The 6,093-nt window shown below is 33.0% G+C and overlaps 1 protein-coding gene across 6 annotated transcripts in view; it reads right to left on the reverse strand.

Annotated features, from left to right (window-relative positions):
* LOC106463262 overlaps positions 1–1,748 on the reverse strand; it is a 5,795-nt gene extending 4,047 nt beyond the window's left edge. For 3 of the 6 annotated variants that reach the window (XM_022390707.1, XM_013923277.2, XM_013923274.2), the window contains exon 1: positions 1,532–1,748. The gene's annotated coding sequence lies outside the window, so the exon portion shown is untranslated. The remainder of the gene's footprint in view (positions 1–1,531) is intronic. The other 3 variants (XM_013923275.2, XM_022390706.1, XM_013923278.2) reach the window with 2 other exon arrangements.
* Between the last annotated feature and the right edge of the window lie 4,345 nt (positions 1,749–6,093).

Here is a 6,093-nt window from a genome sequence, read left to right on the forward strand (position 1 = left end):
AAAAAAAAAAAAAAAAAAAAAAAAAAAACCGGCTAGGCCTAGAATAGAAATGCACTTAAAAGTTAAATTATTGATTTACCATAGTTTCCAGAAGTTAAGATACAAAACCTTGTTGGTGTTAAAACCGTAATTTAAAGAAATGTGTCAGATTAAAATAATCATACACACACACATTTATTTTTGTAATGTTTAAACATCTGTCTTATTTTATATTAAAATCATAATTAATGATATAAGTAATGTACAGTAATTACACCACGAATTAATATAACTATTACTAGAAATAAACGTTCTTTTACTGCTATAACACGAAATTTATTTTTTTAAATTTATAATATAAGGTCGTTTATTTCTAATATTAACGTGTCTTTTATGCACAACAGAAATTAAACCATTAAGTAATTTCAACAGACGTCACAGATGAAATACAGAATCTAATATTTTCCACCTTTGTAAAAACCTTAGATTATTTTCATTTAGTCATACAGTTAATTTTGTAACACATTTTGGTTCGCTTTTTCTACTCAGTTATTTTTTGTTTACGGGATCGTCCGTAATTATTAGCTTTTTCACAAAAGTAAACAACGTACACTTGTGTGTAATGGGAGGAGGAGAAAATGTTATTATTTTTTAATAATTGACATACATTAATAACAACACACTAAATGATGGAATTTTGATGTTAAGTATGGGAGTCTATATTTTCATTTTTCTAATTATTAAACTTTTGTTTTTTAACTATGTTAGCCCTACACTAGGAACTGCATATAAGAGACCAATAGTAGGTTGCATTGTTCATGGTGCTCTCTTCTTGATCATGTTTTGTATGCAATAATTACATATTTTATATATAATTTATTGTCGATAGTATTACAAAGCTTATTTATAAACCTTACGAATTTATGAAATACTCTGCTGTAGAATGTGATGTTACTTGCGTTGACTGATTTTTGGCCAAACTCCAAAATATGTTACCTGTACACTTTTTAAGTGAAGGGTAGATGAAGGAGGTACGTTGAATACACTTATAAAAATAATAACTATTGACGACACGTTTTGATCCGCTATTACTACACAGCCACAAGGTATTGTTGTTTCGCAAAATTATACTTATACTTTCAGTTTCATTTCAATTTCATTACATTAAGAAAACATGTTTTACTTTTCAGTAAATGTAAGCCAAAAATAAGAAACCCTTTACCACCAAGCACTTTCAAAACAAAAGGCAGACCTTTCTTTTATTATAGTTTTAATGCAGAAAGGTCTATCTTTCGAAAGCATTTGGGTTATAGGGTTTGTTATTTTTGTCTTAATCTTATAAGTTATATATATAATTTATATTTAACTGTATTTTATATTAAGATATGTCGCCTACATGGACAGAAGAAAAACATGATCATTGTAAACGTACCTGTAATGTAAGATACGATGGTTGAGATATTTACGCTAATTATCCCTAATAGTAATATTGATAATAATGTCACGAGAAATAATAATTTCACATTACTCTTAAAAATACAAATGTACTTACCAAAAGGGTTAAAGCACAAAGAAAACGTGAAAGTTACATACAATATCAGTATTTAAAAGTTTTCTCTCTCTCTTAAAATTTAAGCTAACCCAAAAATTATGGAATAACGAACAACCGTAAACTTTTAATACTACACATTTAATCTAGGTTAAACTTAAATTGATATTAAAAATTTATTTGCAGTATAACGGTTGGAGCCGCCCACCTGTATTCTTGCCAATCCCTACCAGTAGAATATGAAATTTATGTTTGAGCTTGTCATTGGTCAGTTTTGCTGTTCCACCATTTTTACCGCCATTTTATAAATTTCATTTTTCAATACTGACAAATATTAATAAATTGATCTATAAAATACTTAACGGTTATGTTTTCTTAATTTAAGAAAGTACAGATGATTATGACTCAATATTCAACTATAAATTAAACATGATTTATTTAAATTAACAAAACAAGATCAAATTTATAACTTAAGACTAAAAAATTACATATCTGAAACTAGTTTTACGGAGAAAGAATTTACGCGATTTTTCAATGATTAACAATAGGCCAAGAATAACTGGATTTAAAATGTGAATGGATGGCTTTGTGTTTTTTAAGTGTGTTCTTCCTAAAGCCGCAGTAAATTATTATGTGGAATTATCAGGCCACGGTGGTTAACAGAACAGCGATATTGGCCAATGTCAAACAAATTCCCTGTTATGCCATGGTTGTGATAGACAAAAATGGAGTTTGCGTCATTTGTTTACATAGGAACGAAAGCTACTGCAGCGCCACTATAATCAGCGAAAACTAAATTTAATATAAACGTTTCTTGTCTTTAAGAAAGATAATAAGTTTTTCTGACCTGATTGATCAGCATGTGTATCACAGAAGGTGTTGTTCATTACTGAAAATGCCAAATAATTTATGAAAAATTGTCCGTGCCTTCCTTCTTCTGAGATCGATCCTTAGGGGTAGATCCTGATAAAGCGATCTAGGTATACAACATTCTGGCATTTCTCTTTCCTCAGTCTGCGGTCGCAGCGATAGAGAGCTCAATAGACTTACGCAGCATCAGCGAAAGTCCGACGTCCAGGAGACGACTTCTCTAAGACACAACTTCTCTTATAGACAACCGTCTCCAATTAGTGACTAACTTTTTTTATTGGTCGTAGGTCTTTCGACTCATGGTCTAAAATGTCATTTCTTCAAGAAGGTTTGGTTGCTGTAAAACGCAAAATCTATGCCCTGACCACCACGGGTCGAAACCCGATTTGTTGTGTCGTAAGTCTGCAGACTTGCCGCTGAGCCACTGGGAGGGGAGACTTCAATAATAGAATAGGCCAAATAAGGTGTCCAGATTTCCAAACCGGGACAACCCAGCTCTTGCATCCTAATTTTAGAATGGTTATTGCAACTTTGAAATAATTTTACTTTTATTTAATTTACTTTAAATTTAATGAACTCTCCTAAAATATTTCCAGATACATTAACATTGGCATTGTTTTTGAAATAATTTAAAGCGCTTTTTTGGTGATAGACACACACACACATAAAAAGAGCAAAAAAAATCAACTTATACATTATTCATCTTAAAACAGTCTACTTCATACCTGGATTCAATTAAGAATCAATAACAGTTTGTTAGTAGTTTAAGCACAAAGCGACACAAAGGGTTATCTGTGCTCTGTTCACCACGGACATCGAAACCCGGTTTCTAGCGTTGTAAGTCTGAAGACATACCGCTGTACAACTGGGAGCTTCTAACATACTACTTTTAGGTTTTAGCATTACTTTGAGCCTCTTTTGACATACTTTTGTGAAGAATGAATGGAACGTAGAAGTTCTGTTTTTCATTAGATGGTCATAAAATTCAGTACATGACTGTGTAAAGTGTTCAAATTCGATGAAGAGGAACCCACTTTGAGACTAATAATGGCTGGAGACGGTTTGAATGGGTAATGAAGAGAAACTTTAATATAAGTTTAACATAACAGCAAATGTACAAGGTTTCGACAAGGTTTTATCATCATCAGGTACATTGAATGACACCACATAACATGAGCACTGCCTTAATTAACTGTATCCACATTCAGAACTGGTCTACGCAGAGACGGAACTTCGAAAGAGTCTGAGGGCAGAAGAGTACGTGTTACAACAATGAGCAAGTCAAGTGGACAGTTTGATGTCTTTATCATTTAACTGGGACGTTTTGAGCGTCCCAAGAACTTTTCTCAAGACACAGGAACAAACTACCCAAAAACAGAACTATCCCAGCAAAACTGGGACGTTTGTTCAACCCATTCAAGAACGAAGCCCTTTAAAACCTAAAGTTAAAAAGAGTACGGGGAAATACAATTGTCAGGATAAAACAGAAAGAAAAAAAGAGAGTGAAAAAAATCCCATGGTCAGACACCAAATTTTCTCCTTACTACCTTCTCTGTGGTATTCTCATGTGCAGGTACATTGATTTCTCCTGAGAATAGGTTCCGCAGAATAACAGAATGTTGGGCAAAAATGTAATACAGAGCAAATATGAATTTTCTGACTTTAAGTAAGTTTGAAGAATGAAAGAGATTTAACACAGCGTGTAACAAAATGAAACAATCTTTATTCAATTCACAAAACAACAAAACTAAAAACAACATGAGCATACCGAAGACAGCACCTTTACTGGAAGTTTGTATGTACGAGCTTTAAAAAATCTTTCTTTAAAACTGATTCAGACTGAGAAAACAGCATTATATATACACAGCGTGGTCACAAGGTGTCTATTTACTTGTGATCACTCAGTGCACATATACAAAATCACAATTCTATTTTTCACTGGAGTCATTCGGTACCCACGCGATTTTTGGTCATTCGTATAAAACAGTAAGGGACGCTACATCAGTATGGTATCATCTGACTTGTCTGTGGGAGGTATCTGCTTAGGAAGTTCAACCTGATGGAAATATTTTCCAGAAGAAAGCGCATGTGATATCACAGGTAAATGACTTATGACAATAGAGCGAAATAAACTTAGCAATTTTCATGACCAATGTTTTGTGTTGGAACCACATAAGCCTGCACATTTCAAAATTTTGAAACATTTTATATTAAACAAGGAGAGAGAACATACGTGGTAAGTCTGCTTACCCCAGAGGAATAAGAAGCATACTGCAGGCAGGATGGGCCATATAATAAAAGGATCGAAGACTTGGTCTATGAAAGGTTTAAAGTATAGCTGATTTTGGCCAAGTATAAATGAAAAGGAGGAGACTAGGATCAGGCATAAATAAAGAAAACAAACAAAAAACAGTTTTATTCATAAGTTAACCATTGAATTACTGAAAAGGTCTAGATTTTTTAAACTACTTATACACCACATTCATTACTTGCGGGTCCATGGTTTTATTGGTTACAGGGTTCTTATAAAAACAGGAAATACTAAAACTGTTGCAGTTAATCCTAGAAATTACTGCTTTGGCTTCCTATGTATGTTTCATGGAACATTAGGGACTTCCCTAAAATTTTTGAGAGTTCGTTACACTGAATGTTGCAAGACGCAGAAAAATAAAATCACTCAATATATGGAACCCATACGGAGTGAAATATATATAATTAAGTTGGTAATTTGATGGCAAAGTAAAAAGTAAACAGATGTAAGTATAGGAAACTGGTACTAGTTGAAACTAAATATAACTAGAGCAGAATTAAATGAAAAGTAAACTTTAGACAGAAAATATACTGTTGGAAACTGCACACTAGAATTCAGGCTGTAGATCTTTTATAAGTTAAAACTAATATGTTGTTCCAACTTACTCGTTGTTTTGGATAATCTGACACTAAAACACTTCTAGCTCTCTCCCTCAGCTATGTAGAGTTGACGTATTAATAAAAAATGAAATTAGATTTTAATTTCTATTAAATGGGCATGAAATACTTCTATAATATGAATTGTATCAGATGTTTTAATGGGTATCTTGTTATAGATTGTCCACTACACGTTAATGCTAAGAGATGATTATAAGAAAAAATTTATGTTTAGAAAATGATCAATATTAGCATATTGTTGCGTCAACGAAGTCACATGACTAGTGTCACGCCACGTTTCTAGAACTATCCTGTACTTTGGCGAATGCTCTAGCATTTACTAGATATAGGGTAGCCTGGTATATATAAGAGGGTGACAACGTGACCGGACAATAATGTGTGTGTAGACAGTGAGTAATTGAACTGCAGTCAGAAGTATTGTTGACGTTCGTTGATATAGCGTTTGTTATAGAGTGACTGTTGAAAATAAGTGTATCGTAAAGTTGTATTCGGAAAGAATAAACCAGTTTTATTAAGTAAGGACTTGTGTCGCTAAACTTTCGTCGGAACGAAGTTACGGAAAGTTAATTAACGAACGGAGACGTAACAATATTATAATAGGAACTGAATAAATCGAAGTAGTTTACACTACAAGAAACTGATGGAACAAAATGGAATTAACCAGACCGATAGGAACTGTTTCGCGGTTATCATAAACGGAAAACGAGTTAACAGATGTATATATATTGTTGCGTCAGCGAGTCACATGACTACTGTGACGCCACGTT

The sequence above is a fragment of the Limulus polyphemus genome, unplaced genomic scaffold (assembly GCF_000517525.1).
Source record: "Limulus polyphemus unplaced genomic scaffold, Limulus_polyphemus-2.1.2 Scaffold1362, whole genome shotgun sequence".
NCBI classification, from domain to species: domain Eukaryota; kingdom Metazoa; phylum Arthropoda; class Merostomata; order Xiphosura; family Limulidae; genus Limulus; species Limulus polyphemus.